Source organism: Myodes glareolus, chromosome 1, assembly GCF_982192425.1.
Source record: "Myodes glareolus chromosome 1, mMyoGla1.1, whole genome shotgun sequence".
Lineage (NCBI taxonomy): Eukaryota > Metazoa > Chordata > Mammalia > Rodentia > Cricetidae > Myodes > Myodes glareolus.
Genome location: NC_142026.1, coordinates 70,864,061 through 70,890,916, shown reverse-complemented (window position 1 = coordinate 70,890,916; position 26,856 = coordinate 70,864,061). Strand labels below are relative to the sequence as shown.

At 43.7% G+C, this 26,856-nt stretch overlaps 1 long non-coding RNA gene and 1 pseudogene across 1 annotated transcript; one reads left to right on the top strand and one right to left on the bottom strand.

Annotated features, from left to right (window-relative positions):
- The first annotated feature begins 475 nt into the window (after positions 1-475).
- LOC148123447 (uncharacterized) lies at positions 476-6,728 on the top strand. Its single transcript, XR_015738600.1, has 2 exons — positions 476-1,178; positions 1,458-6,728. It is a non-coding gene; the product is annotated as an uncharacterized LOC148123447 (long non-coding RNA).
- A 10,787-nt stretch (positions 6,729-17,515) lies between these two features.
- On the bottom strand, positions 17,516-26,590 carry LOC125395514 (ubiquitin carboxyl-terminal hydrolase 29-like; annotated as a pseudogene).
- Positions 26,591-26,856: the final 266 nt, after the last annotated feature.

The window sequence follows — 26,856 nt, the reverse complement described above, 5'->3', positions numbered from 1 at the left end:
GCATCAGACATTTGTAGCAAGTTGCAGAGAGTGAAGGGACTGCAGAGATGCTCCCTCCAGGACTTAATAAAAGAAAAAAAATTAGACAGATAGGGAGGCAACAGAAGACGACAGCTGCAGAGACTGTGCACCTCAGACAGAGCAGTCCCTGAGTGGCCGAATACGGACTTAAGCTGCCACCACCAGGGCCGATTAAAAAAAAAAAAACAATAAGGAGGAATGGCAATGGCCCTACAGGGCTTTGGGCTCAAGACACTTCCCAAAGCAGCTGCTGAGCAGGAGCGGTCGGAGAACGGCACCAAATGCAGCCGGCTACTGAAGCGGTGCTCTGCCCACCGGGGAGGCCTACACAGCAGCCACAGTGACAGTACTGAAATTCCCCCGCTTGCTTACGCTGTGCACCCAGGTGTCTGATTCTGGGGTGTATGGGGAGGGGGGGAAGGGGGAGGGATTCCCCTTCGCTATATCTAAAACATTTGACTATGGACTGAGTACTCTATGTTATCAATGAACCACCTTATGAACTGTAGATCTGGAATCAAAAGCCTTTTTGTTTTCACTCCCCCTGCTGTTTCCCCTGCAGGGAAAGCAGGCTGCTCTCAGCCTTTGCCACCTGGCTGAGCAAGGCCCCTGCAGACAGCAATGAACCAGGTGGGAGCAGCCCCAGGGTAGCAGGCGGGGCAGGTGCCGAGGGCGCTTCAGGCTGGAGAGGCTCAGGCAGGCTGGCAGATGCCCCCACCTCACCGGAGTTTGGAACAGATCCAAGGCCAGCAGCGCATGAGGCGGAACCGCAAGGAGTGGAACCACAAGGAGCTAACCAGAGCCGCACAGCAAAGAGGGGCAAGGAATAGCAGCCAGAGTCCCTGGCTGGGAGAAGGCCGAGGAGCCCGCACCCAGCGCCACCACTGCCACTGAGGCAACGACCCCTCTGTCACCAGACTGAGCAGGAGGAGTCCTGCAGGCCCGAATGAGCGCAAGCCTCCTAATCAATGGAGGTGGGCTTCAGAGAGGCAACAACTGATGCCACCCCAATGAGGAGGGGCGGGGGACACGGAACTAACAGTCTTCTTAAAGGTACATCGGCCTTTTGATACGAACTACGGATGGCAGAGAAACTTTTTCTCACCATGACTAAGAAGATCAAAGTAGAAATCTTCCCGAGGTTTGGCCTGCCCAAGGTAATCAGAATTTATGGTAAAACTACCTTGTTGCCCAGAAAAGTCAGGACATGGATAAGACTGGGGAAAATTACATTATGCACACAGACCCCAGAGTTCAGACAGGTAAAAAGGATTTTTAAAAAGGCCCTAAAACAAATTAAGTCTTAGAACTGGCATTAGAAACTGAGCACAGCTCCTCCCCCTTGCCCTGCTCTATGTAGATCCAATATGGGGGACCTCCCCGCTTGGCTTCCTAAGGTCCCTCATGACCCATCTGCTCACAAACCCATTCTGCAGGCGCGGTTGAAGGCTCTCCAGATCTCCAAGCCCAGGCATAGAGACCCCTGGCCACCCTGACACCGGGAAATCTCGCATTCGTTCCAGAATTGGCGCCTGGGGTGTATCCAGAGGGACATGAAGAAAGCACAGCACCCCACAGTCAGAACAGCAGCCGCCTGCTCATACCTGCAATCCACGTCTCCTCAAGCCCTTGCTTTGATACCCCTGCCCTACCCCTGATTTTTGTCAACTAGTAGCAGGGCTAGCCTCCTGGGATATCTGAGATGCATATCCTGCACAGCTGCCCCTGGAGACTGGCAGATTTTCCCCTAGAGGAAATATTCGGGTGTGGGGGTCCAGAACACAGATACCACCTGGGAAAGCTAGATTTTTATACTGTGATTCCTGAAAATATAAAATTACAATGCTCCATGTGGAGCACAGGGACATGTGACATCTCCCACACTTGTCTCCCAGGGGCCAGCAATGGGACTGTCTCCATGGATGTTGGGAAGGACTTGGGACATGAGATGATATTTAAAACCAAGTACTATCTGACCAGAGCCTGCTGCTGCCGACCAGATTAGAACCCCCCCCCCCCCACAAAGGGGCCCTAATTAGTCCTGCTGCTGCCCGCTGGACTAAGCTACTCTCCCTACTTCTCTGTTGGAACCTCCCAACGCCAGCCCGGGCACCTGGAAATCTCACACCCGTTCCAGGTTGGCGATTCTGTGTATGTTTGGAGACACCAGTCCCAGAACCTTGAACGTCGCTGGAAGGGACCCTATACCATGCTTCTTAAGACACCTACTGCCCTCAAAAATACACGGTATTGCAGCCTGGATCCACGCGTCTCACATTAAGCCTGCACCTCCACAGGACGACCCAGGACCTTCCAAATGAAAGCTTCAGCGTGCCCAAAATCCTCTCAAGAAGGCCTGATTCTGCCAGGCTTGCTGATCTTTGCCCTGATGTTCATACCTTAGGACTTAACCTGGACCCTGACTAACTTTGAGACTGGGCAAGCCTTAAGGCTAGCCACTGGAGTTCATCCCCTGAATACCTGGTTCCCCCAGCAAACTTTTGACCTATGTGTTTTCGCAAAAGACTCTTGGGAGGATACTGAGCAACCCCCGGAAACTCTTGTCCTACATGCAAATATTCTAAATGATATATTTGTCTGGGGGAAAAAGCAAACTCTGTAGTACGGGGTGGGGGGCCTAAAGTATTTTGTTATGCTGTCTGATGATGTAAAACCAATGTCAGTGTCTCCTGGTTGGGGGTTAGCAAAAAGCGCGAAATGGTTAACAGGCAATACTTGGGGTTTACAGTTGTATGATCCAGGAAGGAAAGACATAGGAATTCTGCTCACCCTGCGAATTATTGTAATACCTCCCATGGCCATGGTACTAGGGCCCAACCCAGTATTACCTGACCAGGGCCAGCTAGCCCCTGCTGAGGTAGCCCCCTTTGCCAGGGCCCTGGGCCCCACTCCTAATGCTAAGAACCCTTCTGCAACCCCTGCTTCATTGCTGGCAACCTCTAATACAGGCCAGCGACTGTTTAGTCTGATAATGGGAGCCTTTTCTTTGCTAAAGAGTACTGACCCCAGCTTGACATAATTTTGCTGGCTATGCCTGTCAGCAGGACATCCCTATTATAAGGAAACAGCCTCATCTGGCAGTTTCAACCATATCAGCTCTTATATGTCCTGCAATTGGAGACAAACCTAACTCTCCCAAGTCCCAGGACAGCAGGGCCTGGTGCCCTCTATTGATCTATGATGGGCCTACAACACTGGTTTCTTAATTTCTGTGTATAGATCCAGTAAGTCCCCCAAATTTACTAATATCTCAAGATTGAGGTATTTGACCAAATAAGAGGAGGGAATGTAAGAAGCACAACTGTGGTGTACAAGAACACAAGCAGATCCAAAGAGATCAGATTGTTTCTAAAAAGACCAACTCCACAGGCAAGGCATGGTACACCCCTTTAAAGCTAGCACTGGGGAGGCAGACAGGATAATTAATCTCTTGAGTTTGAAGCCAGCCTGGTTGACATCAACAATTACAAAACAGCCAGGTCTGCATAGAAAGACCCTGACTCAAAATCAACAAAGAGTATTGGGGGAAGGAACACAGAAAACAATGCCTAGGAGTAGAGACGCCCAGAACTCTTCTGCCTCCCAAAGAATCTGAAACAAAACATGGAAATGAGTTTGCAAGGAGAGTGGGGTGTGGAGATGATGGACACTAAATGAAAACTAGAACTTTTTAAAGATTTATTTACTTTTAGGCTGGCTGTGGTGAAACACACACACCTCTGTTCTCAGTACGGGAGAGGCAGGAGGATCTATGACTTGGCAGTTGGTCTGGTCTACATTAACCAGCCTAGGAAAGCAGCACAAAAGACTTAACCTCGAAGGTACTTATTTCAGTGTGTGGGTGTTTCCCCTGCTTGTATGTCTAGGCAGCACATGCGTGTAGTACCCACAGAGGGCAGCAGAGGGTGACAGAGCCTTTGGAACTGTAGCCAGAGAGGCTTGTGCACTGGAACCATAACAGCCTCTCTCCCGCCCTGAATTTAGAATCCGTAAAGGAAACTAAAGACCTTACTGTAGAACAGTAAGGAAGGAGTTAGGGAACAGGCAGACTTATCCGCAGGGGGAATCTCAAGCAAACAGCAGAGGGGAGCCTCGGGATCCACAGTTCCAACAAATGACAGAGTCTATGCACCAGCACACCCGGTAGTGGCATTTCACTAATAAAGCCTGCCTGGGGCTCAGAACAGTAAAACAGCCACACTGGCCAGCCTTACAGACCAGGCAGTGGTTAACACAAACCTTCAATACTAGTAGCCACACTAGTTGCCATAGAAACCGGCTGGTGCACGCCTTTAACCCCAGCCCTAGAGAGGATTATAAAATGGGAAGAGGCAGCTCCCAGACACAGTCTCATTCTGAGATTCCTGGTGGCAGTATCACCATTTCTGACTGAGATAGAGATAAGAGCCAGTGGCTGGCTGTTTTGTTTTTCTGACCTTCAGGTTGAGCCCTAATTTCTCTCTGAGTTTTTATTAATTATGCTTCAACACCCTGCTGCAAAAACAGACTCTTAAGATGGGCATAGCTTGCAAGTGGACATCTGAGAAGGAACCCGCACAACTCTGCCTTGAGCACGGCACTGCAGTCAATCAAATCTTTGTGTGGACGGAAGGTGTGCCACTGATCTCCAACGCCCAAGGTCCCATCCCTCCACAGGCCAAGAATGAGACCACTTCCCAAACTTCTGTGGGCAAGGGTGGCAGGAGGTGACTTGGACTCACACCTAAGAATGCAGAACTATCCTGGCAGGAATGGAGATAGTTTCTTTTTTGATTGTTTGAATGGGGTTTTTTTTTATTTCTTTCTTTATTTACTTTGCTTTTCGAGACAGGGTTTCTCTGTGTATCCTTGGATGTCTTGGAACTCACTCTGTAGACCAGGCTAGCCATGACCCACAGGGATCCACCTGCCTTCTGAGTGTTGGTATAAAGTACAGGACACTACCCTTCCTTGTTAATTTTCCTCTGTAACCCCTGATAGTTCTTGTATGTTACTTCATATTCTTTTTCTCTCAGTCCTATCTTTCTTCCTCCTTTTTCCCCTCCTATCTCATTGAGCAGAGTCTTGGTATGAATTCCTGGCTAGCCAAGAACTCACTAGACTGACCAGACTGTTTTTGAACTGGAGGCAATTCTTCTATCTGACTCCTTCGTGCAGGATGACCCTCAGTTATATCAGGAAACCCCAAAACCTAAGAACACCATATAGACAAGAGCAGAAAAGAACTTTCCTAAACTATTTACAGGTAGTTTAATACAATAAATCAATAGTGAATACATCTCGTTTTTATTCAGTTCAGGACATCTTTGATGGTATGGTGTCACCTACAATTCAGGTGAGTCTCTCCACCTTACACAACCTAGGGGTAGATAATCATGGAATTGCTAGAGGTTTATTATCTAGTAATTCCCATGGATGCTCAGAGACTTGTCTCCTACTCAATCCTAGTGTTGGCAACACTGAGCATCCCAAGTCTTGACAACTGACACCCAGACAGCACTTTATAGCCCTAACTTTCCCTCCTCTCTTCCCATGTGTCCAGACACCTAATTATACAAAATGCATTCAGTCCAGACTGCAAAATTTCTGCAGCCTGTAACATCCAGTGCTGTGTAAGAACCCAAAGTCCAAGCTGCCAAGATGGCTCAGCGGGTGAAGGCACTTGCCAGCAAGCCTGAGGCCTGAGTTCCATCCCTGGGACACACGTGATGGAGGGAGAGTACCAACTCTGGCAAGTAACCTTACAGCAACGTCCACATATGTTAGACACACACACAAAGTAAATGGAACAGTAAGTCCAAAATCCATGTCAAAACCTGAGACTCAAGACAGTCTTTTCATGGGCAGCTCCTGGTAAAAGTTCCATATTTGTGCCGGGACATGGTGCCTGCCTTCAATCCCAGTGCTCAGCAGGAAGGCAGAGGCCAGCAGATCTGAGCTCAAGGCCAGCCTGGCCACATAGTGAGCTCTACAATAGCCAGGACTACACCAAGAAACCTTGCCTTCATAAACCAAAACCAAACAAGGTACATATTTCTGACATACAACCACAGAATATACATTCCAAAATCCAATAAGAAGGAGAATTGATACCAAAGAATTATGAGAACCAAGAAACACCGTAATCCAGCAGGGCACACACAAAATCCTGTAGACAACACACCTATACATATAAAAATTTAAAAACTTTATAAAATTAAAAAATATTTCAAAAATCAAACAAAAACAAAAGTATATCCAGGCCTAGTGGTTCAAGCTTGTTCAGCTAATTGGAGGCTGCGGCAGGCGGATCATAAATCCAAAGCTAGATGGCAGAGTCTGGGTTCACCAGCCTGGTCTACATTGTAAGTTTCAGGTCAGGCAGGGTGGTCTTTAAAGAGGAGGGGGAGGGGCAAGGAAGCTTCTTTTGCGGTGCTATTGACAACACAGACTCACAGCTGAGAAAGACACATTGAAGGCTTCGGTGACAACTAGCCCCTCATCCACATCAAAAAAAGAGAACAGTCTCGACTGGAAGCCATTGAGGAGAACTCTGAAAATGTGATAGGGATCCTGACGTGTAGCTCTTCACAGCCAATGGCTTTCTGTGGGGTGGGGAAAGACTGTTTTCTTTAATGGACTGGTCACTAGCAGTTTGACCATGCTCCCATGAGTATATGGGCAATAAAAATTTAACTTGGTGTTTATTTTTCTTCTTTATCTTTTATTTGGGGGAAGTCATCAGCAAGTGGAGAAAATCTAGATTTTTTAAAAAGGACCTTGAAGTAGACTAGAGAATACCAAGGGACAGGGGAGGAGGACCCGGCTGGGACAAAGGATGTAGATGAATGATGGGTATGCTTTACTTTTTTTTAAGATTTATTTATTTTATATTATATGTAGTGTTCTGCCAGCATGTCAGAAGGTCAGAAGAGGGCACTAGATCCCACTCCAGTTGGTTGTGAACTACCAGGTGGTTGTTGGGAATTGAACTCAGGACCTTTTGAAGAGCAAACTATGCTCTTAACCTCTGAGCCATCTCTCCAGCCCACTTTGTTTTTCTTAAAGCTCACACACATGCAGTTGGGAGAGGAAAAATGGTGGGGGGGATAGGGGGAAATTGGAGGGAAGGGAAACCGGGGTGGATTCAATCAAAATATGTTACATGCTTGTATGAGGTTCTCAAACAATAAAAAGACAAATGGGGTTAAAATGATCTTGAGTACATTATATGCCTCTATGGAATCTCATAATGAAGCCCATTACTTTCTACAAATATATGATAATTAAAAATCATTTTCTTTTTCTAAGAAAGGGCTTTGTATATAACTCAGGATAGCTTCAGATTCACGATGTAGCTAAAGATGACCCCAAACTCCTGATCCTCTTGATCCACCACATTTGGGGCTCCAGAATTACAGGAGTGTTACACCATGCACAGTCTGTGCCAAACTGGGGACCAAGCCAAGTCCATTAATCATTCTGGGTCCGAGCGCTCCCAAGGGAGCTCCATAGCTGCCTCCCCTCAACCCTCTTAATTGTATTCTTTCCTGATCATTTGTTTGAACGTTTCTTTTCAGGGTCGCACAGAAACTGCTCTCTGGGCCCTCTGATATTTGGTATATACCGGTTTTAACACAACTCGAAAGGAGATAACCCTGTACTTACTCAGGCCTACTCACAAATGCCACAGCTGTAGAGGGCTGCTCAGAATCCTGCTGCAAGCTGTTAGCTAAAGGGTTGGGCACGGAAATGTAGCTTAATTTAAACCATCCTAGGAACAGCTATACCACTTTCAATGTCTTCATCGCCTAGGAAACTTGGGAAGAGAAAAGGAGATGAGAGACGAAAAAGAAACAGGAAAAGAAGAGATTGGAGAGATGGATCAGTGTTTAAGAGCACTTGTTGCTCTTTCAGAGGACCCCAGTGTTGGGGTCCCAGCACCCACTTTATGGGGTGGAAGTGTTTCACAAGGGTCTGCAACTCCAGCTCTCAGGAAACCAGGGTCTTTTTACAGAACAAGGCATATGCTCACACCGTTGTAAAGAATGAAAATAAACCTAAATTGGGTCTGGTGAGCCATGGCTTTAATCCCATCACTCAGTAGTGACAATGAGTTCCAGGGAAGCCTGGAAGGCTGGTACAAGAGAGAGAAAGGCAAGCGAGGCTGGAGAATGCCTTTAACCCCAGAGCTGGGGAGGAAGAGGCAGGAGTATCTGTCACTTTGACGCCACCCTTTTCTACAAAGAGTGTTCAGGACTGCCACGGCCACACTGAGAAACCCTGTCTCAAACAAACACAACATACACACACACACAGACACACACACACACACACACACACACACACACACAAAGATAGAGAGAGAATCAGTCTCTTAAAGAATAGGAAAAGAGTTTTACCAAATACACATCTGATACAGGGCTAATATGCAAAATAAATGAAATCACTCAAAAACCTGGATATCAAGGAAAAAACTGGGGTACAGATCTAAACAGAATCTCCAAAGGGGAAACTCAAATGGCTGAGAAATGTTAACATTCTTTTTCTTGTTTGTTTTGTTTGTTTGTTTGTTTGCTTGGGTTTTTTTTGTTTTGTTGTTGTTGTTTTGTCTTGAGTCAGGGTTTCTCTGTAGCTTTGGAGCCTGTCCTGGAACTAGCTCTTGTAGACCTCACAAAGATCCACCTGCCTCTTCCTCCTGAGTGCTGGGATTAAAGGCTAGCACCACCACTGCCTGGCTGTAGAAATGTTAAACATTCTTAGCCATCGGGGGGGGGGGGGGAAGCAAATCAAAACAACTCTGACATTCCATCTTACACCTGTAAGAATGGCTAAGATCAAGAACACAGGATGGCTCATGCTGGAGAGGATGTTAAGAAATCCTCCTTTATTGTTGGTAAGAGGGCAAACTTGTACAGCCACTATGGAAATCAGTGTGGTGGCTCCTCAGGAAAACGGAAATTGATGGACCTCAAGATCAACTGCTATCCTACTCTTGGGCATCTGCCCAGAGGACACTTCATCCCTGCACAGAGACACTTGCTCAACCATGTTCATCACTGCTCCGTCCACAACAGCCAGAAATAAAAACAACCTAGATGTTCCTCAACAGAAGAATGTATAAAGAAAATGTGGTACCTCTGGGCAGTGGTGGCACATACATTTAAGCCCAGTTGTCGGGGCAGAAAAAGGTAGATCTCTGAGTTTGAAATTAGCTTGGTCTACAGAGCAAGCTCCCGGACAGCAAGGGTTAAACAAAAAAAAAAAAAAACAAAACACTGTCTTGAAAAATCAGAAAAATAAAAAGAAAAAAGAAAGTGTAAAGAAAGAAAGAATATGGTAGTTTTACATAAAGGAATATAATGTGACTCTTAGAACAAAATGACAATCAGTCAGGCAGTGGTAGTGCATGCTTTTCTGCTCAGACCTGGGGAGGCAGACAGAGGTGGATCTGTGATTTAAGGTTAACCTGGTCTATAAAGTGAGTTCCAGAACAGCCAAAGCTACACAGAAAAACCCTGTATCTAAAAGCAAAGAAACAAACAAAGACACTGAAATTTGCAGGCAAATGGATGGAACTTAAAAAGAAAAAAAAACTAGACCCAGAAAAACAAATATTGTATGTATTCGCTTATATGTGGGTATTAGCTGTTAACTCGGTAGTTAGGTATGGAGTAAGGACCTGAGAACACATATTAATATCCTTAGAAAATGAAAATAAAATAGATAGAGATGAAAATGGGTAGAATGAAAGGATCAAGAGGAGAAGGGGAGGGGAGAGTGAGTTTGGGATAGAGTAAGGGGAGAGACAGCTAATATCAATGGACATTTGATGGGTCGTATAAAAACCTAATACAGTAGAAACTTCGTAAAATATATACATATATGAAGGAAATCTAGGTTAAATTGCCTAATAATAAGGGACACCCAACGAAGTTTCTAGTACTAGGATTAGATCACATGTAATTCAGCTGTTGTCCATGGGGGTCCTATGGGAATTCCCAAACAAACAGGCTGTAACCGAGGCTATAGCTTGCTCTTCACTAACTGTCAGCGCAGCCATATTGCTGAAGACAGCACTTACACAGCTCACTGAACATGGAGAAGTCAAGCTAGTGCCTACATAGAGGCTTCACCCCTACTTTCCAGGGTTTTTGGTACGAGAAGGTACTCTGCTTGATATCAGAAGAGGAATAAACTCCAGCCCAGCCACAAAACCTATGACTTACAATCTGTTCTGGTCGCAAAATGTGCTAGGGCAATGGTGGGTCTGAGCTTGTGGGAGGAACAAACTGATTTAAATAACTGATTTAACTTCAATCCCACTTCACGAGATGGAACCCATACAAACCCTGCTTGGGTGACCAACAACAGGAAACTAGATAGCTCTGGGAACCAAATATTACTGTTCTGAAAAAAAAGAAAGAAAAGTGATATTAAGAGATGTTATTGACCACAAGGATGAGCCCAGTTAAGACTCCTAGCAGTAGCAGAGAGGGTGCCTGTACTGGCCATATACTGGGATGAGGTTAGTGACTATCCTAATTGTCACCAGAGATCCTTTCACCAGTTACTGAAGGAAGCAGATGCAGAGATCCACAGTCAAGCACTGGGCCGGGTCTTGGGAGTCAAGTTGGAGAGAGGGAGGAGGGATTATATGAGCAAGTAGGGCAAGATTCTTATGGGGAAATCCAGTGATCTAGCTTCCTTTTACAACTATTCAGATTTCTGATGTGCTAAGTTGTCGATGTACCTTTGTGTTAGATGAAGTGAACCTACACATAAGGGCCTGAGTTCCATTCCCAATACACACACACACACACACACACACACACACACACACACAGAGTGTTGTTTCCTGTGTCACTTGGAATTCTAATTGTTTCATTATTTAACAATGACAACAACAAAAAGTTCCAGACAAACGACATGATCAGCCTGGCACAGACTCATACCATTACATTTTCTGATGTGAACGACCACAGAAGCGGCCACCACTGCTTATTATTCACTACAATAAATCTCTAAGAAAACAAGCAAAAACTCCATGAAAGTTTTGGACATATTTGGTTTACTGGTATCTCTTCACTCATGTTAGATAAAAGACACTTTATGGATTTGCTGAGTGACAGACATGGTGTCATGTACCTGAAGCCCCAGCTACTTAGGAAGCCAAGGCAAAAGGTTCACCTGAACCTAGAAGTTTCAGTTCAGTATTGGCAATATAATAAGATTTCCTCTCAAAAATAGCAATACATGAGCTACAGAGATGGTACAAGAGCTCATTGCATTGTCTGCTCTTGCAGAGGACTTGGGGTCAATTCCCAAAATCTACATGGAAGTCACAACTATTTGTAACTCCAGTCCCAGGGGATCCAGTGCCTTCTGTTGGTCTCCATGTCCATCAGATACACATGTACCACAGACACACATGCAGGCAGAAGACATATACACACTCACATATGCATACATACATGTAAATATATATGTAAATTATAAGTATGTTGTGTGTGTATAATTTTAAAAAGTGAAACAGGAGGCTGGACAGGTGACTCCGCATTCAGGGACATCTGATGCTCTTCCAGAGGAATGAAGTTGGTTCCCTGCACCCAAATGAGAAAGCTCACAACCACCAGTAACTCCACAGGACGTGAAGTCATCATTTGGCTCCTCCAGGCATCTATATGGTCATGACATACATACACACATACACACACATTTTAAAAAGACTAAACAAGTATCTGTGGATGATTGAGCTAAACTGATCCTCAAAGAATAGTCAAAATGAGTTTAAGTCTTTCATGTTCTCTGTGATAGACTCAAAATTTTAGTTTATTTTGCAGTCAATTTTTGGAGTGACTGTTCCAAGCCATCCTATAAATGAAGTTTCTCATAATTTTGAAGTGTTCAAAGTCAGTATCTATTGTGAATTCTTTTCTGGTGTCCGTCAAGATCTGACTTGTCAGCAAAGGGTTTTCCACACTCAGAGCGTTTATAAGATTTTTGCTCAGTGTGGAGCTTTTATGAAAATCAAGGTGTTCTTTGCGGCTGAAGGATTTCCCACATTCATTACATGCATGGGCTCCTTCTCTACTGTGAAATTTCTGGTGAACTCACAGGTTTGACTTCAGAGCGAAGGCTTTCCAACAAGTTTAAATTCATATGATTTTTCTCCAGTGTGGATTTTTTGTTTATGTTGAGCAAGGTTTTCCTACTGGACAAAAGCCCTGTCACAGAGAGGACATTCGTAAGCCCTCACCCCAGCATGGATCTTTTCATGATCAATGGCATTTGCTTCCTGGGCAACAGCCTTTTCACACAGCCCACATTTGCAGGGTTTCTCTCCCGTGTGTGTTCTCTGCTGTCCACAAGAGCAGACGTGCAAATGAAAGATTTTGCACAGTCCTTACATCTGTAAGGCTTCTGCTCCTGTGAGTGTTCTCTTGATTAAAGGCTGAGTTCTGTTTGGAGGACTTTCCACGTGCATCGTAATCGTAGACTTTCTCATCCTTGTGGATTTTTCTTGTCAAACCTAAATGCAGTGATTTCAGGCTTGCTTGTCATACCTGGCTTTTGTAGTTGTCAAGGTGAATCCAGGCCTTCCTGTTTGTTAGGTAAACACTCTAAAGGTGATATTTCACTGGTTCCCTGATATTTAAAAATATTTTCGAGGGGACTGGAGAGAAGACTCAGCACTTAAGACCCTATGACTGTGCTTTCATAGGTCCTGAGTTCGATTTCCACCACCCACATGGTGGCTTATAACCATCTGTAATGGAATCTGATTCATTTTTCTGGTATGCATGAAGACAGAGCACTCATATACATAAAATATAGGAATAAAAACGTCTAAAATTTTTTCCTTCTTTTATGTGCAAAAAGGAATTATCTTTATATTGCAAGTATGTTTTGGACCACTGATTTTCAACCTTCCTAATGCTATAACCCTTTAATATAGTTCCTCATGCTGTGGTGATCTGTCATAAAACTATTTTCATTGCTACTCCATAACTGTAATTTGGTAGCCATTATGAATCAAAACAGATTGAGTCTCACTGTTCTAAAGCAATATCTTCTTTCCCGAAAAACCCTCACTTAATTTTGCCGCATGTTTTATACATTACCAGGATATGATGTTTTTTTTTAATACCCTCAAAATCTTAGCTTTTATAAATGTTCTTAAATTGTATAATAGTGGATATTTTATAAACTGTTTAAAATTAGCAACAGGCTATGTGTATCTTTCTGAAGATAGAATTAAACAGTGTTTTAATGCATATAGGTGTTTTGACTGAATACCACAAAGGCAGAAGAGGGCATTTGATCCTCTGGATTGGAGTCACAGATAGTGAAAGCCACCATGTGGGGACTGGGCATTCAACCTGTTTTCTGAAAGCAGCAAGTGATCTTAATTCTTCAGCCCAAAAGTGCAATTTGGAAAATATCACTTCTGTGGTGTTTGCACATGTGTGCCTGCTCATGTAATGGCCGGATGACATGTACTGGGCTTTTTGTTCTATCTCTTTCCACTATTTTTTTTAAAACACAATCTCAGTGTGTAATAGGGATCGAGACCTTTGTAGGCCCCCAAACCATAGCTCTGCTAACTCCAGGATGGACATGCTGTTCAGACTGTAAAACTCAGCAGGTGAACAGCACAACTGGCTAAAAGTGAAAACCAAAGACCTAAGCTGTGGGGAATCCACTGCAGACATCACGGCAGGCAGGGAGAGAGGGGTCCGTGGAGAGACAGGGATGAAACTCGTCTGGGCCTGCTTTTATTGTAATGTGTGCTTCGCCAGGCCTTCTCCAGCCTGGCCCAGATCTTTTTACTTTAGTCATCTTTAAGCACAGCACGATTTTTGAAAAGTATTAAGATAGGAATTAGCTCAGCCCCGAGAGCACAGTAAATGGCAGGTTTACATTGAAACCCCTTGCCGGGTGGTGGTGACACACGCCTTTAATCCCGGCATTCAGGAGGCAGAGGCAGGAGGATCTCTTTGAACTCACATCCAGACTGGTCTACAGAGTGAGTTCCAGGACGGGTTCCAAAGCTACAGAGAAACCGTCTTAAAACCCAATAATATTAATGATGTTAAGAATAATAAGAAATTCTTTACAAAGTACATCTGACTTCTTTCCCAAGAATGGGTACTGCTGACTCAGAGATAGTGCTGAAGATTTAAGGTGTAGGGAGCCTGATTGAGGTAGGCATTTCACTTGTGGGTGTCAGGCTTGTCACGGCTCTAAGAGCACCTAGAAGTCACCTAGGCTGTGAAGCACAGCCTATGAGTGGTTGTTCATGTCTAAAAGCCATGCTCAAGATTTAGGGGGAAAGTCCTGGATAAGTAAAAACCCAAATTCTGAGAGATCAGGGCAGAGCCTGTCTCATTAGACAGCAAAGGATCACCAGGTTGTAAAACGCCATCATTCCTAGCTTGCCAGGAACAGCAGCTGTGCCCCTCATCCACTGAGGTAAGCTGGGGGTTTAATTTCCTGGCTTCTCCAGTGCTCATCTGGGTGCGCAGGGCTTTTCCATCTCTACACTAAGCCGTCAAAGTCCACAGTCACGGGAAAGTTTCTAAATGTACTTATGCTTTTTGGTGTTTGTAATTCTGCTTCTAACTGTTCTTGTTAACTGAAGTGTGTGAACCCAGGACATGGTTTCTGTGCTTAAAAGTTTATCCTGAGAAAGGCTCGGGCCTACAATGACATCCTGAACACCCAGTAAAGTCCCTGATCAGCTAATACAGACTTTATGTTGGCTTAAGCCAATGTCTGAGCAGTCTTCTCTGGTGAATGTCCCACACTGAACCTTACACTACTTGACTCTGTTGGGTAGTGAGCTCTGAAACCCTCCTGTGAGTTTCCCAGGGCTAGAGTCACAGATATATGTGGCCATGGCCTACTTGTTCAGTGGGTGCTGGGGATTTGAACTTGGGTCCTCATGCTTGTGCAGCAGGTGCTCTGGCCTTCTGAACGATCTCTGCTGACTTGAAAGTGGCTTTGGATTATTTTTTTCATATTTCAAACATTGTTAGATGTAGTGTGGTTGTCTCAGACAAGGCTACAGATCTGGTAGCCAGCAACCCCAGTTGCTTTGCTTTCCCCTTGCTGTCCAGAAACTAGGGTCAACTGGCTATAAGCAAGAATGGCCCATGGCTGTGTATTAAGTATGCTTGCTGCTTCATGGCACAGGGTCTCTTCCTGCCCTTGGGAATTCAGGGGACCTTTCTTGGTTTTATGAACTGAAGGTTCTCTCCTCTGAACCCCGTCAAGCTGTTCATGTTAATATTTGAAGCTCTCACATGAAGGACACCCTATCTCAGACCTTCTGTCCCTTGAATCACCCCATTCTCTCACATCAATCTGGATTTAAATCCAACAAGTATATTTGGCACTTAAAAAAATTTCTAAGGATTCTTTAAATTTTTATTGTGCTAGGCATTTTATTGTGCACTCGGGAGACAGGAGCTGGTCAAATCTGAGTGTGAGGGTAGCCTGATCTACAAAGAGTTCCAGCCTGCGAGAGCTACAGACTGAGATTCAGAGCATTAGATTTTGTTTGTTCATTTATTTATGTGTATATATTCACCTGTACTAGCTCCTCTAGAGGTCAGGTGACAACTTGCAGAATTGGATCAGTGGCCTTATTGGCAGGTATTTTTACCTACTGAGCCCTTAGAGGACTCTGAATTTGCAAATTTATCATGCAGTCTATTTCATTTCCTTGTAACCCAGATGTTATGCCCTGCAATTCTGAGAAAAAAAGCGCCAACAACTTGCTGACAGCTAGACAATTTCATCAGCCATGAGTCACAAACACAGAGAAAGCAGTGTTTTTTGAACTGACAAAACAAATTTAATAAATTGACAAAAATCTCTGAATTTAGAGAAAACAATGACAATCCTCTAGATGACATAAACAATTCACATTTACATTGACAAATGAGAAATTCCACACACTGTTTCTCAAGCTTTTCAGTTCATCAGTATTGTTTGAACCCTTTATCATGTTGGAAGCTAACATTTGGAGCTATAACCAGTTTCTTGCTGTATTGGTTCAGAATGACATGTAAAAAATATCATTGTGCTATGGCTGGAGAGATGGATCAGTGGGAAAGAGCACAGGCTGCTCTTCCAGAGAACCTGCATTCAATTCTCACCACCCACATGGCAGCTGACACCTGCCTGTACCTCCAGTTTTAGAGAGCCCAACACCTTCACAGACATGCAGTCAAAACATGAGTGCACATTAAATAAAAATAAAGAGACTATTAGATATATAAAACATTGCTGAGTGGTGTGGTACACACCATTGATCCCATTACTTGGGAGACAGAGGCAAGTAGATCTCCAAGTTTGAAGCCAGCCTGGTATACAGAGTGATTTCCAGGACAGCAAGGGCTACAAAGAGAAACCCTGTCTCCAAAACAAAATACCAACCACCCACCTACCCATGAAATGTACCCCTAGCCTTGTAGAAGAGAATGGTGCACCAGGGATGTCTGGGTTTCTCTTAATGCATTTGTTTGTTTGCTGAGTTGCTCAAAAATCGCATTTTGCATGTAAAAAGTATATCCACTGTGAAGTTTATTCTCCTGAATCAAAGCCTTTGGGATCTCAGACACTTGGACATTGAACAGGAGCCATGCTGGCCTTTGAAAGTCATATATATTGCTTGCATAATAGTCTTAATCTTGGAGTTCCCAAAATGACTTTCAGCGCGGACAAGTCTGCAATTCTGAGCAGCATCTCCCATTGCTACAGCTTTTGACTCAGCAACATCTGTGTTGTCTCCTCATGTAACATTGTCATTTTTAGGATTCCTTGAGGCATCAAGGGAATTTTCGTCATATTTCTGATTTCTAAATTCTGAACACTTGCTCATATTCTTCTGTGTCATCCTGAGTACCACAAATACTTTGACATGATACCTGAGCAAGCATTTCCTGGTGGATTCTATTCCCATAATTCTGGAAGAACTATTTGATCATTTGAGATCCTTCCATGATCTTTTGTTTTAAAACAAAATAATTGAACATCTCAGTGGTAGTGTGATGATCTGATTTTCCATACACATTAATGTTCTCATGTGTCTTTAATTTTGGATTCTCAGGGACCTGTTGAAGACTCATCTGTGTAAGGCCTGGGACTTGGATGCTGATAGGGTCACAGCTCACTGAGTCAGGGCTAGCGATGTCTTCTCGCTGAGCATCCTGTATTCTCTCTTCACTATCTGGCTCCACTTTAGGACCATTTTAAGGCCCATCTGCCACTGCTCCTCACTTAGCTCCTCACACATCCTCTGTAAGTTTTGTACTTCAGTATTCTCATTGGTTTCAACCTGTGAAATCAATGGATTCTGAAGTTACCCTCTTAGATCTAGCAGTGGATCTCAGGCATCATCTCTTCAGAGACATGTCTGACATCATAGTCCACATTAGGTGTTTCATTGGGCAAGGGACATGGTGGCTTCATGTATTCTTTGCAATGGGAAGATACAGCTAGATACTTAGAAATATTGACTGTCTGCTGTCTCTTTACCAAATACCCATCAGAGGTTAAATGATAGCATTTTAGATGAATAAACAAGGACTCTGAGGAGTTCTCCTCAAAGTGTACCTGAGAATAGAATTCTTGCTCTTGCATTTCTCAGAACCAAGCTCAATTTTTCAGGTGTAAAGAAAAGATAAAGTGACTTTTGAATGGACAGAGAGTGTTCTTTTGTCCCTTGATGTAAGTCAACAGAGAGGTGATTACTCACTTCAGTATTGAGGGTCGCCTCACCACAGGCTTCACAAACAGCAGAGCCATCTAGCTCTATTTCAACGGCATTTACAAGACAAACAAACATTTTGGTGGAGGCAGTCCCCAGCATAAGTTGGTGGAAAAGATTCCTCAACTTTGTTTTCCCTCTCAGTACAGCACATGGCATTTAGGTTTTCCACATTGTTTCAACTGATCTAAACACTGACCTAAAAATTCATGGGCATCATTCTGTTCATCGCCCAAGAATGTGTTTGTGACCGTGGAAATGGGTTTCTTCACATTTATGAGTAACTGTCCCTGATCTCTACCCCCGATGTCTTTCAAGACAAGAAGTTGGCTTAAGAGCTCGATGAGAGCACAGGAAAGTTTCTCCCATCGGATACCTTGTGTGAGCAAGTCCTTTGCGAAGGTTGGGATCCCGAAGACACATTGTAAAATGGAATTCATGTAGCAGGTATTTCCTAAATTGTAGAAGCCTTCACATGTCAGTTGTTTTGTGTATATGTTAAGAGGAGACTGGACATTGTTATATGTTGGGATCTCCTGGCTCAGCCCTGATCCAATTCTTTCATCAGAATGAGTTTGTGTTGGAAGAACAGTGTCACCTAGGTCAGGCTTCTGCAGGAGCTGGGATTGAACGAAGGTGCAAGTTTACAGTCATTACACTTTCATTACATTTTTGCTGATCTCTTGAATCCGTCAGTTTCTTTCTTTTTTCCCCTGGAGTTATAGCTCTTGGATTTCTTTCTTGATTTGGGATTATTTTCTTGAGAATGTTCTCATTCGGTTCTAGACTGGATGTTGATATTCTCCTCCTCTTTTCACTGGTGCTCTGCTCTCCTTCCTTCAGCATGGCTGCTGGTGGAGCCTGCCGCTGAAAGTGACCTCTTCACGGGGAGTGCTGTGTCACTTTCTCGTGTAGAATTCAAGGGTCCACAAACTGACTTTTCGTGCTTTCTACAAAATGGATTGCTGCTTTCAATATCATGATTCCTCTTGGGTTTCTCGGGTTGTTTGGTCCAGATGGATGAAAAGATTCCAGGACTGACTTCAGCCATTCACCATCAGTGGAGGATAACTTATCAATGAGTAAGGGTCATCTTTCAAAGTTACGTGCAGACGATGCAGTCCAGACTCACCGTAACTACTCCACCTGCAATGCTACCACCCAGCAGAAAAAAAAGCTTCTTTCCCACTTGAAGAAAAACATCAGATTAGCCTTCTGTTTTTTTTTCTACTGTTTTGATGACTGCTTCTCTCCATTGAGATGTCCATGTATGCTTTCTGTAGTTCTTGCTTCAGATTTGGACAAAGGCATGTTATCTTTAGAGAAGCTATTCTTTCTTCACAAGGAAAATAAGTGGAATCTAACACAAACAAATACAACGCACAGATTGTCACTTGATATGTAGTCAAATTCATGTGTAAAACTTTATAGTGACCAGTATTGACTTTTAGCCCTCTTTCTGCATCAAGTACCACACTACAGAAAAGCTTATATTTTTAGATTAATATTTACACTTTTTATTGATTACAATAAAATTTGGAGTTACTTACATCCTTTTAATAATAAATGATTTAATTATGTGTATGTGCGTGCATTTGTGCACATGTGAATGCAGCGTCCTGGAGTACAGAAGAGGACATCACACGCCCTAGAGCTAGCAATCCAGGCAGCTCTCCAGGACCCTGTGTGTGCTAGGTACCGAGTTCAGGTCCTCTGCTAGAGCTGTGCATGCTCCTGACCACTGAACCATCTCAATTACACACTCAAGCACATGCTCCTGACCACTGAGCCATCTCAATTACATGCTCAAGCACATGCTCTTAGCCACTGAGCTACAGATGCTGTGCCCATTCTCTGGCAGACACACAGTAAGTTTACTCTCTTGTTTTCTGTCCCAGTGTTTAATTGTGATGGTTGGTTCTATTTGTCAACTTTCTACAATCTACCAACACTTAGAAATTGAGTTTCAGTGAGATCTTGTCTAGATCATGTTGCTTGGGCAATTGTCAAGGTTGCCCTTTTGAGTATGGAAGTCCCAGATTGAAAGGGTGTGGCACTTTTCCCTGCTTTGGGGTACCAAAGTACATAGGGGTAGAGACAGATTTATGCACACATTCATCCCTCTCTGTTCATAACGTGGCTGTCATATGACCAGCTGCTTCAAGTTCTTGCACTTACGACTTTCCCAAAGTGATGGACTGTAACCTGTGACTGAACTGAAATAAACCTTCACTCCACAAGTTCCTATAACTTTTATTTTCCAGAGTGTTTTATTGGAGTGAGAGAAGCAAAAACTACACGTACCTTAAGTAAAATCTGGTGGCAGTGCAAGTCTCCTCTCGTCAGTTGCTCTGCTCTCCTGTCCCACGGATGATGCTGAGACAATGGAAGTTCTGCTCAAATCTAGTCACTCATGCAAATCCAACAGTTAGGAAGATACCAGGCTCTGAGTGGTCACTTCTGGCACTGGCCTTTTGATTGCAGATTCCAGATTCAGATACACAGTTCTGCAGTGGTCATATGATACTCATCGTGGAGTACATATGTGAATATGAGGGGCTGAAGGCATAGGCCAGAGGCTAGAGCACTCAGCAGAGAGCATACACTCAATCCCTAGGATCATACACAGGCAATTCTGATCTATGTGACTATATATGATGTTAATTCCAGCACTAGACGGCCAAGAGATGGGCATGTGTGAGGCAAGAATGGAGTGCATAGTGAGAAGACCATATCAAAAAGAAAAGAGTAAAGGAAGAAAAAGGAGGAGGAGAGAAAGAATACAAACCAAAAAAAGAGGAAGGAAAAAGGAGTTGGCCTGAGACTCACCAAGGCTACATTATACCAGTGTCAAAACTAAACACAGCAGACAAGATGGATAAAGATGCTTGCTGCCAAGCCTGACAACCTCAGTTTTATCCCTTCCACCCACATGTGGAATGGGAGACTCTTGCAAACTGTTCCCTGACCTACACACTCCAACTATGGTGTACAAGAACACAAGCATATATAAAAATAAATAATATAATTTTAGCTGGGCAGTGGTGGTGCACACCTTTAATCTTAGCACTTGGGAAGAAGAGGCAGGCAGAGCTCAGAGAGTTTGAAGTAGCCTGGTCTACAGAAATGAGTTCCAGGACAGCTAGGATACAGAGAAACCTTGTCTTGAAAACAAAACAAAAAATTAAGGAAGGAAGGAAGGAAGGATGTCACAGTGCATTCACAGGTGACCTCAGTCTCCACAGATTTACCCCCACCCCCGCCGCCTCCTGTCTCTTGGGATTAAAGTGCATGGCAACACCCTGTCTTGTTGCTTTTCTTCTCTAATCCCCAACATTTCTTGTATGTTATTTTATATTCTTTCCCTTTCAGTACTATCTTTCTTCCTCCTTTGTTTCCTCTTATTTTATTGAGACAAGAGTCTTGTTATGGATCCCTGAACTCACTAGACTGACCAGACTGTCGCTGAACTGGACACAATTTTTCTATCTGCTTCCTTCGTGCTGGGATTACAGGATGCATTACAATGTCAAAGTCTTTGGCATTTTAGTACCTTCAGATTCTTTTCTCCTTTTCATTGCATAGTGCAGGCTGACCCTCAGTTATACCAGGAAACCCCAAAACCTAAGGACAAAAAGGGGGCATTAGGAACATCATATATACAAGAGCAGAAAAGAACTTTCTGAATTTTTATAGGTAGGATTCTAAGACTACAGAAAAATGGATCAATAGTAAATACATCTCATTTTTATTCAGCCCAGGACATCTTCCATGGTATGATGTCACCTACAATCAAGGTGAGTTTCCCCACCTTACATAATCTAGGGGTAGATCATCACGGAGTTGCTAGAAGTTTATTATCTAGTAATCCCCATGGATGCTCAGAGACTTGTCTCCTACTCAAATCCTAATGTTGGCAACACTGAGCATCCCAAGTCCTGTTGACTGGCACCCAGACAGCACTTTATAGCCCTAACTTTCCCTCCTCCCTTCCCATGTGTTCAGACACCTAATTATACAAAATGCATTCAGTCCAGACTGCAAAATTTCTGCAGCCTGCAGCATTTCTTCCAGTGCTGTGTAAGAACCCAAAGTCCAAGCTGCCAAGATGGCTCAGCAGGTGAAGGCCTTTGCCAGCAAGCCTGAGGCCTGAGTTCCATCCCTGGGACACACGTGATGGAGGGAGAGTACCAACTCTGGCAAGTGGTCTTTGATGGCAACACCCACGTATGTTAGACAGACACACACAAAGTAAACGGAACAGTAAGTCCAAAATCCATGTCAAAACCTGAGACTCAAGACAGTCTTTTCATGGGCAGCTCCTGGTAAAAGTTTCATATTTGTGCCGGGACATGGTGCCTGCCTTCAATCCCAGTGCTCAGCAGGAGAGGCAGAGGCCAGCAGATCTGAGCTCAAGGCCAGCCTGGCCACATAGTGAGCTCTACAATAGCAGGACTACACCGAGAAACCTTGCCTTCATAAACCAAAACCAAACAAGGTACATATTTCTGACTTACAACCACAGAATATACATTCCAAAATCCAATAAGGAGGAATTGATAGCAAGGAATTATCAGAACCAAGGAACACTGAAATACAGCAGGTCACATGCAAAACCCTGTAGACACAATACCGATACACATAAAATAAAAATGTAAAATCTTTATAAAATTAAAATTTTAAAAAAATCAAAAAAAAGCTTACAAAAGTATATCTGAACCTAGCGATTCAGGTCTGTTCAGCTCTTTGGAAGGCCGCAGCAGGCAGATCACAAATCCAAAGCTAGACAGGCAAAGGCAGAGGTAGGCAGAGTCTGGGTTTACCAGCCTGGTCTACATTTCTCTGGGGGACGTCACCAGGGAGTGGGGAAGCGAATGTGATCAGAGCACAACACAGGAAACTCCCACAGAATCACTATGATTGGAAAAAAGAAAAACAAACAAAACAAAACAAAGTTTTCCATGACTGCAGAGCCACTGCTGGGCTAACCTGGGGAAACAAAGAGTACTGAGAGGAGAGACCTATAGCTCAGAATGCTTGGGCCAAGAATGCATAGGTACAATTCCAAATACTAGTCAGAACACAACACTGCTATGGGACACATTAAATCAGTGACATTTATGCTTCTGTTAAAAAGAAAACTCTCGAGCCAGGCATGGGGTAGCACACGTTTAATCCCAGCTTTTGGGAGGAAAAGGCAGAAGTGATCCAAGTTTGAGGACAGCTTGGTCCACAGAGAGGGTTCAGCCAGGGCTACAGTGAAAACCCTGCCTCAAAACTATAAAGAAAACAAGAAAAAAGAAAAAAAGGAAGGGAGGAGAGGGAGGGAGAGAGATCAAGCCAGGTGAGGTAGAACATGCCTTTAAATGTCAGTAAAGAATAGGCAGAGGCAAGGGATCTCTGAGTTTGAGGCTGAAGGCTGTTACACAGAGAAGACCTGTCTTGAAAAACAACAACAACAACAAAAAATTCTCAGTCTTCACATGGTGGCTCATGTCCTTCTTTTCAGTCCTGGAGAGGCAGGTGCAGGCAGAGCTTTATGCATTCCAGGCCAGTGAGAGCAACACAGTGAGACCAAGTTTCAAAAACAAATTCCTCAGCAACTACAGATGCAGCTCAGGCAGAGTTGTGTTTGCTTATCACACAGAGGCCTGGGTGTGATCCCCAGCACCTCATAAATGGGGCTCAGTAGCATAAACATGTAATTGCACTAATTTAACTCTTCGGGAGTGGAGACAGGAGGGTCAGAATTTCAAGGCTACCCTCTAGTCTATAGCCAAGAGTTTAAGGTAGGATTACTTGCAACGCTGCTCCTGCCTCTTTAGAATCAGGATAGAACTGTACGAACGGATGATTAAATAGCTTCCATTTCAAAGGCTTCGGAACAACACAAAGAACTGTTCACACTGGAGTGAATGCCAAGAGAATGGGAGAAAAGTCATGGCCAGTTATTTCTGACAAGGAACAATCCACATCCAGAATATATAAATTCCTCAAAAACAAACAGCAGCAACAACAAACATCAGAACAGAGTGAAAGACCCCTACCCATTTATGACAGAGCCTTAGACCCAAACAGGAGACTTGAAGACTGGGGCAGCTTCTCACTCAAAAAGAGGAACCAGGTATCCAATGAATCAGCAAACACACTCAACCGTCAGAAAAGGAAACACAAATCCCCCATTAAATACAGGAAAAGTACCTAGCATTTCTAGTCATTAGGACAAGAGCAATTAAAAGCAGAGGTGGTTAGCTGGTCACAGTGTCACAGGCTTTAATCTCAACACTCTAGAAGCAGATGCAAGAGGATCTGAGTGAGGCTAGTGTGGTCCACAGAACAAGTTCCTAGACAACTAGGGTTAGAGAGAAATCCCGTCTCAAACTCAAATTAAAATAACCTTAACTAAACAAAAATTGTAATAGTTGGGCAGTTGTAGCTCATACCTTTAATCCCAGCACTGGGGAGGCAGAGGCAGGTGGATCCTTGAGTTCAATATTGGCCTGGTGTACACAGAGAAAACTTGCCTTTAAAAAACAACTGTCAAGTTGGGAGCATAGGCCCCTGCCCCTCACGTCTACTCCAGGCCTGGTCTGGACTCCAAATTTCAGCAGGCCAGGTGGTCAGGAACACTCCCCAGGGTATTTAAGTGTTCCCCAAAAGAGGAACACGTGGTCTCCCTTTCTTCCTCCCAGGGGTTCTCCTGGCTTCCTGGTTTCCCCCTCTGGGCCACCCAAGAGCGCAGAACTCCCATTAAACCTGGATATTTCTTAATTTGGCTTGCTTTGATTTGACTTGATTGGGAATTTTGCGTCGGCAAGAAGCTAATGTTAAATATTCATAACAACAACAACAAACCCACACATAATAAATAGTAAAAAGAAAACTAAAAAAAGAGCTACACTATGATCCAACTATGACTCTGAATGTTTATCCAGAGGAATCAATATCAGGTCTGGGACCTGAACACCTATGAAATTTATGGAAAATAATTCAACTGCAGGTGAATGAATAACTAAACCAGTTGTAGAGATGAATGCACATAATGTAGATGTACATCGGAGCTGGCTCCGTAAAAAAGAGGAACAAAGTTGCATTATTTGCAAGAAAATTTGAATGAACATCATTTTATGCAAAAATAAGCCAGATTCCTTAAGACAAATATTGCATATTCTCTTGCACAGGCAGAATCTACATTTTAAAATGATATTGAATAAATAAATAGATTTTAAAAAGGGCCTTCAAGAGACTCCCAAGGGACAGGGAGGGATGACCTTGTTGGGACAGAGGATACAGCTTGTTTTTCTTAAAGCGCACATGCATTTGGGGAAGAAAAAATGGTAGGGAGGACAGGGGAGAAATTGGAGGAAAGGGAAACTGGGGTGGATTTGATCAAAATATGGTACATGCTTATATGATATTCTCAAACTATAAATGTTAAATGGGTAAAATTGACCTGAGTACATTATATGCCTCTATGCAATGTCATACTGAAGCCCACTACATTCTACAACTATATACTAATTTTAAAAATTATTTTCTTGCTGTTTGTGGTGGCGCATGCCAGTAGGATTTGCTGAAGGAGGCAGAGGCAAGAGGATCACAAGTTCGAGGCCAGCCTGGGCTACTATAATTTAAATAAAATTATTTTCTTTTCGTGAGAAAGGGTTTATCTTACCCCAGGATAGGCTCAGATTCACTATGTAGTTAAGGATGACCCCAAACTCCTTATCCTCTTGACCCACCACATGTAGGGTGTCAGAATTACAGGAATGTCCCACCGTGCTCAGTTTGTACCCTACTGGGGACTGAACCATGGACATTGATCATTCTGGGAATGATCTACCAAGGGAGCTACACTGTAGCCTCCCCTGGTCCCTATTTATTTTGCTCTTTCCTGGTCATTTATTTCACCTTTTCTTTCTAGGGGGTCCCAGAGAACCTGTTCACATTGGGCCTTTTGATATCTAAAATCTATAGTTAGTAATACAACTGAATGGAAACAATGCTTTACTTACTCAGGCCTACACAGGAATGCCACAGCTGTAGAGGGCTGCTCAGGATCCTGCTGCAGGCTGTTAGCTAAAGGGTTGGGCACAGAAATGTGGCTTAATTTAAACCATCCTAAGGAAGAACATAGCCACTACCAATGTCATCATTGCTTAGGAAAGGGGATTGGGTAGACAAGAGAGAGAAAAGAAACAGAATAAAGGAGGCTGAGAGATGACTCAGTGTTTAACACTTGCTACTCTTTCAGAGGACCCCAGTGTTGGGGTTCCAGCACACATATTAAGGGTGAAAGAGCAGAACAAACCCAATTTTGTGAAAGAAATCCATTTCAGACAGGAACTAACTGTGTGGGGTGGGGTGGTAATGCAGCTCAGCAAAAGTCAAACATTTTCAAGAAACCATGCCTGCCTTGGTCAAAGTGACTGACCAGGTTGTCCAAATAACATCTGCTTGCTTCAAACATCCTTGTAGGTATCTGACTAACTGCCATTTTGAAACTCTTGTCTGCTGACAGTCACTATTTTGAAATCTCCCTGTAAACCCAATCAACAAATTCAAAAGTTGTATACATTTACCCAATCCAAAAATGCCAAGGCTCGTGCCCTCCTGCCTTGTCGTTTTTCCCTTTAAAATCCCCTTACCCTGAAGCCTCAGGGCTGTTTTCCCACATGCTGCTGCTGGGTGTTTGATTATGATTTGCGTTGGCTATAACCTATAACCAATAAACCCCAGTGTGTTTTCATCAGATACCAGCTCTGTAGTTGTTATGCCTGGGGGTCCCATGTTGCGGGCACAACCACCAGGGTGTGTGATGCTTCACAATGGTCTGTAACTCCAGCTCTCTGGAATCCAATGCCTTTTGAAGGAACAAGGCATATGCTCACACAGTTGTACAAAATGAAAAGAAGTCTTAATTGGGTAGGGTGGCCTGTGCCTTTAATCCCTTAATTCAGTAGTTAGAGGCCAGCACGCAGTTCAGTGAGTTCCAGGCAAACCTGATTGGTACAAATGAGAGAAAAAGTCATAGGTGTTGGTGCTTGCCTTGAATT